At 40.2% G+C, this 13,287-nt stretch overlaps 1 long non-coding RNA gene across 1 annotated transcript; it reads left to right on the top strand.

Annotated features, from left to right (window-relative positions):
- Positions 1-6,069: 6,069 nt before the first annotated feature.
- LOC122330753 lies at positions 6,070-7,719 on the top strand. Its single transcript, XR_006248081.1, has 4 exons — positions 6,070-6,091; positions 6,176-6,208; positions 6,314-6,404; positions 6,605-7,719. It is a non-coding gene; the product is annotated as an uncharacterized LOC122330753 (long non-coding RNA).
- Positions 7,720-13,287: the final 5,568 nt, after the last annotated feature.

Below are 13,287 nucleotides of genomic sequence, written 5' to 3'. Positions count from 1 at the left end.
TTGTAGACTTGATTATTTCATTTGTAATGAAAAACTGATTATAGCTATCGATTGTGTATTCATTTAGATATTTGATTATTCTGGAAATCCCATATCTTCAATTCTACACTCATTATGGACCAGGTATCACACAGGAATTGCACTTCAAAATGCAAAATAGCTATAATATCTTTCAGTGAGCTGCGCCTGCATACTCATAACAAACATGTTTTTTTTCCCTATAACCATGAGAGCTACACCGTCATAGACAGACTGAAAACCCAAATCTAATGGTGTTGCTCCAGTGGTGCTTGGTGTGATCTGTCCTGAACGCAGATTTATGGAAATACCAAAACCGATCAGCATGAAAGACAAACCTGAAATACTAAAATAATTTCAAGGAGTCAGCGTAGCTGAAAACACAGCAAACAGGAGAGAAGTTCATGTGTTGCCAGTTCTCTTTAAATACTCAAATCAGAGCAGAACAATTGTAATAATATCTTCACTTGACTTTTGCTGATAGCCATATCTAATCTGGGGTAGAAAAACATCACCTGGCAAAGTACGTATCAGAGGACATCCCACACCAGAAGAAAAGAATTGTCCTCAGATCTGAGATCTGTTCTACTGATGTGAGACTGAGATATATGTGTACAGCGACACTCACACTGCGATCTGGGCATGCATTATTCAGAAGTGTGTTGTAAATGTTCAGTGAATAATTAGAATAATAAGAATAATTCAATGCAAGAACAAGAACGAGCAAAGAGGGCTGGTCAGTGAAGGTATCCATGGAAGCATGTTAAGATTGCCGTTTATTTATTATGTCTGGAACACTGCAATAAAGTTGCATATTAACATTTCACAATAGTCAACACGATTTTTATTAAATCCTGGTTATTGCAAATGTGTATCAGATAACGTGTAGCATAATATTAAAGTAAATAAATAGCATCATTAGGAACAAACGTGATCTAACCATGGACAATGGTAGGTCTATATATATTTGTCACAGCCATATCTGGGCACCCGCTGAAGATAAGCAGGGTTGAGCCGGTCAGTTCCTCATTCATTAACAAGAATCAAGAAATATTTTCACTGATTCATGCATGCAGCCTAATCTTTTAAATATAAATAGTAATCACGTGCACTTAAAAAATTCAGAAATGTTTCATTGTTTTAATAACAAGAGAGGATTACTGCAGAAGACTGTTCTCATTTGGTTTTGCTCCTGTGCCTTTGTGAATGTCTTCAATTTCCCAGTTTCTTTGGATGTATGTCCCATATCAGTTTTTATGAATAAAATTGGTTTAATTATAAATATTAGTTTGGTGGCAGTATTGGTTTGCACTTCAGTATTGCAGCACATTTGAATAATATAGTACTTTATAAGATTACTATTCAGCATATTCAAAATTGTTCTATATTAAAAGTATGTTATCGAGAGACGATAAATCAAGATATATGCTTGAAAAGTTTTTCCCCTTTAGTTCCCCATAGTTTTTTTTTCTTTTAAACAGCTGCCACGTGTGTTTCAGCTTCTGAAGGTCCAGTCGCTTGTTTTGCTGACTAATCACATCTGCCCTCGTCAGCAATATTTAAAATCTGGCGCGAACGTCATTGTCTCGACAGCTCGCTCATTGGCTGTCGGCTGCGTTTGAAGAACTCAAATTCTACTTTGAAGTTTACACTGAATTATGGCACATGGCCAACTCATCTTCAAACGCTTCACTGGGAGAAAGAAAGTTTACTCTCCTCAGAGGAAGAAAACTGGAGTTTAAAATACACCGAAGAGACGCAGGTGCATCATGGGAGATGAAGAATCTGACGCGGGTATCCTCCTGAATTTTAATGTAATAAACATTGTTAGATCCATCCGGTGAATATCTTTAAATTCTAGATTCTTGAATTCTAAAAAGTCATTTTAAATTTGACACACGTTTTTTTTTTTTTTTTTTTTTTGCACTAAATAAGCGCTGTGTTGTTTGAATTTAATTGATAAGCTGCATCGAAACCGAAATTGTTCCACAAATAGGAAAAATAATAAATGTAGCCATGAGTTAAACTCCTAAAACTGTCTGCAGTTCATCATTTTATTACGTAGAAGATGAGGAAACAAGTATCCTTTAGTTGTAGCGGTTTAAAAGTTACATTTGAAAACTTTAAATCAGTAAGAAATAATGAAATAGTTCAGATCGCTAGAGGGCGCTCTATACTGCTTCTTTAAACCCGCGGTGCTTTATGGGTATTAGCATTTAATAAAGATGTGGGATATTACTTCTAAAAAGACCAATAAATCAATCAATAAACAAATAGAATTTTAAAAGAAGCCGCTTTTAGAATGAGAGATGGAGACTTGACTTCAAAAGAAATGTATAGAAATCTTATTTTATTCAGGCTAATAAAAAAGCATGTCATGTTTGACATCTCTTTCTAATTTAACATTCAGTTTTCTAAGCTCTGTTAGGGGAGAAATAAATAAATCATGCACACAATAATAATTCGACAGCTTTCTTTTACTAAATCATGCTCATAGTATAATAATTCGTTTCTTTTTTTTTTTTATCTTTATCGTTATACGCATTATTTAATACAGCGCTTTTAACAATACATTAAAATCATTCATTTCCTCTCTTTCCTAAATAGTGCTCTCTGTATAATAACTCCTTCCCCGGTATAATAAATTCGTTTCTTCTTTTATAATGGTAAAATAATAAATACTATAATGATATAAACTCTGCTTCGTTTCACTGAATCGCGCGCACAATTTGATCATTCGTTCGCTGAATTATTTTCACGTAACTATTTAAAATGATTGGTTTGACTAATGATTCGTTTAGTAAAAATGACTGATGATTTATAGTTTTGTGTCCATGAGATACATTTGCTCTTTATCGTGTAGCTAAATGAAACCGTTCATGGTACAAATGATGCGATTTTGTATCGAAGATATATTTAAGTAAATGAATCGGTTTTCGACCAAATCTAGACTTCATTTCACTGAACTGCTGTCTAATGCATTACAGAAACGGGTCTAAAACACGAGACCTGTTTCAGAGGTCAACTTCCGTTTAATTTGGTCACGGTCATCCTAATATTATTAATCATTAATCAGTTCTTTTCTTTCTTCTTCTTTTTGTTTCTTAGATAGCCTTAGAGACAGGACAGAAAAAGATCGTCTCTAACTGTTCGTGATATATGAAAGAAATCCATTAAAGCACAACCCGAGTGTGTTTTCCACAGACCGCGGGAACAACTAAAACCACTTCCGGTGAGAAACAACGAGTTTGTTTGGGTTCAAGTACATTTCAATTTTGTATATTATTCACACTTATTTTTTGTGCTTTATCGGTGTTATATACCCAGTATGGTTCACACTTTTGACTGGTTGTGTGTATGTGTTTTGTTTTGCAGGAAGTGACGTCATGATCGGTGTTACGCCTGTGCTTTAAACAGCTCCCTTCAGTCGCGAGCGGCTCGTCATCCTACTCTTATCCTAATCTTTCCTTATTTAAATGTTTCTCTCTTTTTGAACGTTATCTAACGTGTAGACTTGCGAGCCGGTCGTCGTGACGTCGGAAATCGTTTTCCTATAAGAGCTCGTTGCGTTAAAACGCTTTGTTGATGGACAGAATAAAATCCGGCATCCCATTGGTTGACGATCATATAATCGTTCACAGATCCCCAAAACTTATGTAATTCTATTGGACGTCAATTTTCCATCCAATTAAATCAGATAAAGTTAATGCATAAATTAGCTTCACCCGCTCATGTTCAGTTAATGTACACGAATTCAATCAATTTCATGATAACTGATGAACTGGGGTTTATGCTTGTTTAATACATAAACTTGATTTATTTTCAATAAGTTATTGTTGCTTGGTTTATATAGTCACCTTACATGTTCTTACTTTTATTAAACAAATAGCATTTTCAAACATTTATTGTAATCGCTCCATCAGTCAAAAGTAACATTCAATCTGACCAAAAAATAGACACACTGCAGTTCTTAACAAATAAAGCCAACCGTTTTAGTTTTTACTTCAGATTTGAGTGTGCAGGGATCAGCAAGGAACCATACTTAAACATCAGACATTCATTTCACATGTTTAAGGTAACACTGTAATATCATTACATAAACAATGTGCCTTCTCCTGATCTATAACACAAAACACATATCAACAGATATTATTATTATTATATTATAGTTAGCTTGGGATGGGTTTTTTAGGAGGGGAGCCATGTGCTTTCTAATACGTAAGGAAGTCAGGGTAATATATTGCACAGATCTAGTTTCCTCAATCAGGTATTTCTTCAGGATGTTTAAAAACAAAAAGAAACCGCTCTGACTGGTCTAAGTGTGGAGTGTCATCTCCCGTTGACTCATCGCAGTCTTCTTCTAAACACGCCTCTCTCTTTTTACCTTTCTCTGATTCCTAAACACCGAGGACGGTCGCTAACGCTTTCAGAAAGCTTCCAGAGAAGAAAACGTCTGCTCTCTGCCGCGGGTTTCTTTAAGGTACGCTTTACTTTTCGAGTGAACCGAGAAGCGCTTCTTTAATTGGCGGGTTTATAAACTAATTGTGAAAACGATGTATTTATTTCTTTATGGTGCAGGATCAGTAGATGTAGGTTTACCAAAAACACAACGCGTGGGACTCAGAGTCTTTAATACTCTGATGCTCGATTTCTTTTAATTATTCTATTATTTAATGATTCCAGCCAAAAGCCTGGTTGTTACTGTAAAAGTGTCTTTTCAAACAGCGCGAAATAAAACTATCACTTAATATTAGTGTTTCATTTTTAAGTTGGTTAACAAAAGATGTAAATTCAACAGCACTAATTGTTTTATTGAATTGTTCAATATATTACCATTATATTGGTAAGAAACAGTTAACTCTCAAATAAGACGCTTTCATTTACTTTTATTATTTGAGGACACTGGCGCCTCTGCTGCCCTTTAACTAGTGACTTAATATTTCCATGTAATTATCATTTTATTATGTTTAACTTCTTCCGAAAAAAACATTACATATTCGTTTTCGGTAGAGGCTTGTGATTTCTTAAACGCCATTGTTTTTAAAGGTATGCAGAACTGGAAGATTCATTAAAAGACGAGGTTCTTTCCATCTTCAAATTTTCCTTTTGATTAAATGTTGTAAGTAAGCAATAATAACATAACGCAACAACTGATTTTAAACATCTTTTGTTTCAGCGCTGAATCATGTATGAAGTGATCAACGTGACGATGTGTGCAGAGATGGAGAGCGCTGTGGGCTTTCTGTATGAGAGGATGAATCAAACACTCGGTGGAGGCTGTGAGCAGAGCTGGTATTCAGAGGTGTCCTCAATCACACACACACACACACACACACACACACACACACACACACACACACACACACACACACACACACACACACACACACACACACACACACACACACACACACACACACACACACACACACACACACACTCACACACACACACACACACACACACACACACACACACACACACACACACACACACACACACACACACACACACACACACACACACACACACACACACACACACACACACACACTCACACACTCACACACACACACACACACACACACACACACTCACACACACACACTCACACACACACACACACACACACACACACACACACACACACACACACACTCACACACACACTACACACACCACACACACACTCACACACACACACACACACACACACACACACACACACACACACACACACACACACACACACACACACACACACACACACACACACACACACACACACACACACACACACTCATATGATTCTCTGTTTTATTTGATCAGGATGGACTGAAGGTAGCAGATCCATCAGATCCCCAGAAACTGATCTCTCCTGTTATTTCCGTCTCGTCTGATCGTCTCGTCTCTTCTCTCTGTGTGAATCTGAATCATGAGATCATCTGTGATTCTGCTGATGGAGTAAATCGACTCAATCTCTCTCAACATTATTCATGTTTTATTATAAACGCCGCTCTAACGCTTCTTCCCTTCGTTTCAGGCTCACTTGGTCGTGTGACAGCGTTCAGAGGTGAGAGTGTGTCCTGATTCAGATCAAACCGAATCTTGTGTGAATCTTCAAGTGAATCATGATGATTCTGAATCTGTTTTTCAGTGAGGAACGAAACTGCAGTGATTCCAAACTCAGGTGAGTTTCAGCTGATCTGTTCGTTCTTTATCAATGATGCTAGTAAAAAATATGATTAAGAAACTCTATATTGTTATTATTATAGCATATTTCTTCATCTGTTAGATGAGTGGCTGTGGATTTGGGCTGTTGTTGTTGTTATCGCAGTTCTTGTCATCATCTTGATTTGTTTCTTGAGGCAGAAAAAGAAATGCAGGTGAGATGTGAGCGTTTCATTCATCAGAGAGACTTAAGTCACTAAATTATGATTGACATGAAACTAACATCATAAGTGAAAATATTGCTTATGATTTGACTCTTAAAAACATATTTGATGTAATCAGTGACCAAAGCTGTTAAATCTCTTGATAAAGAGAATATTGTGGTATTTAATGATCAGTTTCAATCTGTCGTCAGATGTCTTCAGAGCATCGCTCAGCGTGATGATTCAGAAAACAGGTGAGTGAATCAAAGCTAGAGAAAGCCTTGAACTGAGTTTGACTGAATCACTTCAGTTCATCTGAGACTCTGAATCTGAATCATGTGTTTCTCTCAGGATCCTGAATCTGGGGTCCGAATGAAGCTCAGATCTGATCGATCTGATTCGCCGAATCAGTCTGTGTTGAGAAGCTCAGAGTGAGACGAATCTCTCAGTGACACGAGTAAAGCTGAGATGATCCTGAAGGACATTTAGACATGGAGCTGTTTGACTGATCAGATTCAGATGTTCGGTCTTCAGGCTGATCTCAAGGAATCAGAGGAATCCTGCTGATCTTCTTCAGATCGACCCTCCTTAAGTCTTCTCCTCCTCAAGTCTTCTCCTCCTTAAGTCTTCTCCTCCTCAAGTCTTCTCCTCCTCAAGTCTTCTCCTCCTTAAGTCTTCTCCTCCTCAAGTCTTCTCCTCCTTAAGTCTTCTCCTCCTCAAGTCTTCTCCTCCTCAAGTCTTCTCCTCCTTAAGTCTTCTCCTCCTCAAGTCTTCTCCTCCTCAAGTCTTCTCCTCCTTAAGTCTTCTCCTCCTCAAGTCTTCTCCTCCTTAAGTCTTCTCCTCCTCAAGTCTTCTCCTCCTCAAGTCTTCTCCTCCTTAAGTCTTCTCCTCCTCAAGTCTTCTCCTCCTCAAGTCTTCTCCTCCTTAAGTCTTCTCCTCCTAAAGTCTTCTCCTCCTCAAGTCTTCTCCTCCTTAAGTCTTCTCCTCCTTAAGGTTTCTCCCAACATGCAGACTTGTCAGTAAATAAATGGGGAAAAACATTCATTAAAAAGTAATGCGTTACTTTACTGGTTACTTGAAAAAAAGTAATATTATTACATACTTGTAATGCGTTACCCCCAACACTGAAGTTTTTTAGTCTTACAATAGCCCTATGATTTTAGTTTCCCGCAGAAATTATGTTGTGTATTTATTAATTTCAGAATTTATCTTTTAACTAATAAAATCGATCTATCTATATCTATCTTTTATGTGAGTGTGTGTGTGTGGTATTTGTCACGATATGGGACCAAATGTAGGAATACCAGTAAATGTTGACCTTGTGGACATTTTTAGGTCTCCATGTGGAAACAAACTTATAAAACAGACAGGATTTCATTATTTGGAAATTCTAAAATTGCAATATTTTCCTGTAAGGTGTAGAACAGTAACCATAAAACATGAAAACCTGTGTGTGTGTGTTTGTGTGTGCGTAACTCACTCTTCTGGACGGTGTCCTGCATCTTCTTCCAGACTCTGAAGGACAGGTTGCACGAGTATCATGACACATCAAATAAAACTCCAGAAGTCGTCTGTAGATCTGGTTGTGAGATCTGGACTCTAGAAGAAGATTCAGGATCAGAACTCAAGTGTCTTTGAATCAGAAACAGAGAGAGCAGAGACAGCAGGAGATCACTTACCTTTCCTTTGAGACTGGAAACTCCTGCAGAACAAACACACCATTGATCGTCAACAAACCGATTAAATAATCAATCAATCAATGGATGATCTGAAATCAGACCTTCAGAAAGCAGACGTCACTGTTATTCATCATCTCCTCTGTGTCTTTGATGGTGTGATTGTCAGTGTTTGGAGCAGAGAAACTACAAAAACAATTTAGATATCGAAGTAAAAGTAATATTTGTAAAAAAACTAAACTATACTAAAATTGTATCCAATGAAAATACTATTTAAGTGATCTTCTAATCTCAGTCTAAGTAAGGGCAAATTAAAGCTAATAGTTCATTAGAAATCATAACACGGTGGAAATGGCAAATTCTCTGCTGCGCTCTACTGGTTTTACAATTTCAGGACGTCTTATATAATATGTATAATATTTGTTTATCTATGCAGTTCCTTTTCGGAAACTTGAACTGCATCTGGAGATGTTTTAGGAACGCCTTCTGTGTGACCACGCTCGCCAAACCGGCGCCAGCTTGTGGTCGTTCAGACCTAAAGTGATCTCTGTCTGTTTGTCTGTGGGTCTTATTTAGTGTTGTTTGTCTAAAATAAAACAAAAACACAAGCATTTCTCACTCACACAAACTATGAAAAAGCAAAGCTAAAGGCGTGTCGAGTGCGGCGTGATGAGGAGATGGAGAAGGAGAGCTTATCTTCGTCCTCTCACGCCAGATCATTAGCCCGCCCCAGTCAACTGATTATGAGGAGCTGTTGGAGGTGGTTACTCGTGCCGTAGCTAAATTAAATATCCATTGGCGGCCTAGAAACAAGTCGAGCCGCAGAAGAGCAAGCTCGATGAGTGTTTTCTGCGTGCTCGGCCGCCACCTTCACATCGGAGCCTGCCGTTCTTCCTGAGTTGTATACCGAGGTGTGCAGATCATGGGTGAAACCGTTCTCAGCCCGTGTTTATATTATACTATGGCGATGTGGCAAGTCTAAATGAACACGGTTACAGGGCGACGCGAATCAGGTCAGAGAGGACTGGTTCGTCACGATAGATCTAATCAATCATTTAAATTTATATAGCTCTTTTATCAACACAGGTTGCATCAAAGCACTGAACAGTATAAAGTAGAAGAATACAATGACAGGGATGTATAATGAAGAGAGAGAACAATTTGTTATTAAATACAGAGATGGTCTCTATAAGAGAGGCTACAGTGGCAAGGAACCATGACTCCATCCGGTCCTCTGACTGGGCGCCCAGTACTTAACATCTCTCTTCCATTGGACGGATTCTACAGCAGATTCAGGGCGTGGTCACACAGAAGGCCTTTCCAAAACGTCTCCGGACGCAGTTTCGTTTCCTCATGGAACCATGGTTATATTTATAACCTGTATCGTTTTTACCAAGAGATGGTATGGATGAGTTTTGAGTACGTGAATAGTTTTATTTTCTATAACTGTTTTATATTAGTGCATTTAATGTTCATCTTGCTTAATATACATTAACTGATTATTCAATTTAATGTTATGGTTTTACCAGATAACAGTATTCTGATCATTTTCCAGTGTAAGGAGGAGGCGGAAGCGATTGCGATTCCATGTGCGGATGTTTATTGGAAACACACACACAGATGAGGATGGTCAAAAACAAGCAAGGGTTGGCAACAGTAATATCAGTCCGGAAGGCAAACATACACAAAGGGAAATCCGTGGGCAAAGTCGAATGGAGGCAATGGTCAATATCAAAGTTCAGTAGTAATCGGTTACCGTAACAAACAAGGATGATCCGTGAAGTCGTGAGTCGGTGAAGCAAGCAAAAGGTCATAACCAATAGTAGTCAGTAGAACAATGGTAAGCGCTTGGTAAGGCAGACAGGCTGGCAATGCGCCGCGTAGAGCACCTGGTGCTCTACGGTTAAATAACCCTAACCGGAAGTAGCAGCAGAGGCGCGGCTCGGGTCAGTACTCGGGAGAGGGCTCCCTCTGCTGGCTGGATGTTACAGAACTCCCCCCTCTAGGAGCGACTCCTGGAGCTTTTCGTGGACGTCCTCGTGGGCGTCCTGTGGTTAATGGTTGGTCCTGGACAGAATCTCGTGGTTGGTCTCGTGGTTGTTCTGCGTGGCGTGGTTGGTCCTGGGCAGAATCTCGTGGTTGGATTCGTGGGCGTCCCGTGGTCGTGGTTGGTTCTGGGCAGAATCTCGTGGTTGGTCTCGAGGTTGTTCGTGGCCGTGGTTGGTCCTGGGCAGAATCTCGTGGTTGGATGCGTGGGCGTCCCCGGGGTCGTGGTGCTGGACGATCGGGTCTGGCTCTGTGGAACTCCTCAATAAGGGATGGATCCAAAATGTCCTGGCGGCTACCCAGGATCTCTCCTCTGGTCCATAACCCTCCCAGTCCACCAGGTACTGGAGCCGACCCCTCGTCTCCGCGAGTCAGTAGTTCGCTCACTTGATATGCGGGATTCCCGTCAATCTCAAGTGGCGGCGGTGGTTCTGGGGCTTCATGGCCAGGGTCAGCTCTCGGGTGGACCGGTTTGAGGAGGATACATGAAAGGATGGAGATATACGATAATTAGTAGGCAGCTCCAGTTGATATGTGACATCATTTACTTGTTTTATTATCTTGAATGGTCCTACATACCTTGGGTCGTGTGTGAAAGCCAGGGAACCGAGGATTGCTTCATACTTGGATGAATCAACAATATAGAACGTAATGGTTTCTTTGTGGAACATGCCAACCTGGAGAGTAAGAGACTTGGTTCTGTGAGAAATGCCTCCTCCGATGTCCTCGTCATTAATGGTCTTGATCCTTAAAACAGATTCACAAGGTTGAGAAGGAATGTGATATTTGGCGACTACCTCCACGACTGATGATGTTCAAGGCGCCGAGTCAACCATTGCTGTCAACATAACCTTTACATTGTTTAGACCGAGCATGATAGGTAACATGAGAGCCTTGTTGCTGAGTGCGTGAAAATGATTCATATTTACCCGGTTTGTAGTGGTGGGTCTGCGAGGACAGTCAACCTGATAATGTTTCCCTTCTCCACAGTAAAAGCATAGTTGAAGCGGCGCCGGCGTTCGCGTTCTTCCATAGAGACACGTTGGGAGTTTACTTGCATGGGTTCCGGTTTCTCCATTAACTCGTGTCGTATTTGATTCTTTTCCTGGTTCGTGACCATGAGGCGGCGCTTTACGTTGCGGTGCCTGGCGCTTAAGATTATCAATACGGATTGTTAAATTGACGAGATCGGAAAAGATAAATCCTCACCTCTACCGCCAATTCCGTCTGTAAATCTGCCGTGAGACTCCGTTTTGAAAGTCGCCTTGAGTGCGACATCATTCCAGCCGCTTTGAGCAGCGGCGTCCTGAACTCAATAGCATAATCAGCGGCTGTGCGTTTACCCTGGGACAGATCCATTAACTGGGTTGAGATATCCTTGCCCCTGCAGGATATTCAAACACCTCTCTTAGCATCTGTAAGAAATAGTTAGCAGATGTCTTGATGTGGGGATCTGTATCCCAAACTGCAGTCGCCCAGTCAATCGCTCTTCCAGTCAGTAGCGTCATAATAAATGCACACTTGACTTCTTCATTGTTGAATCTACCCTGCTGAAACTCCAAATACAGCCTGATCTGGCGAATGAAACCCTTGCACCGTTCAGCAGAACCGTCAAACTTTTCGGGTAAGGCAAGGTTTACTGTAGAAAAGCGTAGTAGGGGTAGATCCTGAATGTACCGGGTGAGGTGTTCGTTCACCGACTGCAGTTGATCAATCGGGACTGGTAACCTTTCAATAGCTCCTCCTGGTATGCCATCAATTGTTGCATGTGTGTTACATCCGCTGGAGTCTGGTATGGCGAAGTATTCTGTAATAAGGAGGAGGCGGAAGCCGATTGCGATTCCATTTGCGGATGTTTATTGGAAACACACACACAGATGAGGATGGTCAAAAACAAGCAAGGGTTGGCAACAGTAATATCAGTCGGAAGGCAAACATACACAAAGGAAATCCGTGGGCAAAGTCGAATGGAGGCAATGGTCAATATCAAAGTTCAGTAGTAATCGGTTACCGTAACAAACAAGGATGATCCGTGAAGTCGTGAGTCGGTGAAGCAAGCAAAGGTCATAACCAATAGTAGTCAGTAGAACAATGGTAAGCGGCAGTAAGGCAGACAGGCTGGCAATACTGCCGCGTAGAGCACCTGGTGCTCTACGGTTAAATAGCCCTAACCGGAAGTAGCAGCAGAGGCGCGGCTCGGGTCAGTACTCGGGAGAGGGCTCCTCTGCTGGCTGGATGTTACATCCAGACATTTAATTATTTATGGGAACATTACAATGTCCAGTTTTGCTAATGTTAGCCTTTAACTAACAATGCTCCTGAGGCCTGGTTTCACAGACCCAGCTCAGACTAAACCAGGATCAGCCAATAGTGCAATTAGTTTTAATAAACGGCGCTTAGAAATGAAGAAATAAAACATTACTGAAATGCATCCTGAGACAAAACAAAGGCATTGATATATTTTACGATCAGTCAGTGCAAAAAAGTTCAGGAGTGGAAGAGATTATTAAGTAACCTTATTGTTTCAAATTTCACACTTAATCTAATCAGTCCAAAACACAGCAAAAGCTGTTATAACTAAAATTCATAACAGGACATCCCATAAAATCCTGAAGATGTGGAGACAACAAAATGTGAAGGAAAAAAAAAAGGCAATATTTTTCATACAGTATAGTTCATACACAATAGTAAATCAAAGCGCTTAACAGGAAATAAAAATAAACATGAAAACAATAATAACACAGCAACAATAGAACGAATAATTAAAAAAATAAATGATAATACAAACACAGCAACAACAAAAAAGAATGACAAAAGAGTGAATAAAGGGTTATATTTGACTAAATAAGATGAAACACCTCACTGATGTGTGTGTGTGTGTGTGTGTCTGTGTGTGTGTGTGTGTGTGTGTGTGAGTGTGAGTGTGAGTGTGTGTGTGTGTGAGTGTGTGTGTGTGTGTGTGTGTGTGTGTGTATGTGTGTGTGTGTGAGTGTGAGTGTGAGTGTGTGTGTGTGAGTGTGTGTGTGTGTGTGTGTGTGTGTGTGTATGTGTGTGTGTGTGTGTGTGTGTGTGTGTGTGTGTGTGTGTGTGTGTGTGTATGTGTGTGTGTGTGTGTGTGTGTGTGTGTGTGTGTGTGTGTGTGTGTGTATGTGTGTGTGTGTGTGTGTGTGTGT

Source organism: Puntigrus tetrazona, chromosome 3 (genome assembly GCF_018831695.1).
Source record: "Puntigrus tetrazona isolate hp1 chromosome 3, ASM1883169v1, whole genome shotgun sequence".
Lineage (NCBI taxonomy): Eukaryota > Metazoa > Chordata > Actinopteri > Cypriniformes > Cyprinidae > Puntigrus > Puntigrus tetrazona.
Note: the sequence above shows the minus strand (reverse complement) of the source record. Positions and strands in the feature narration are given on the sequence as shown.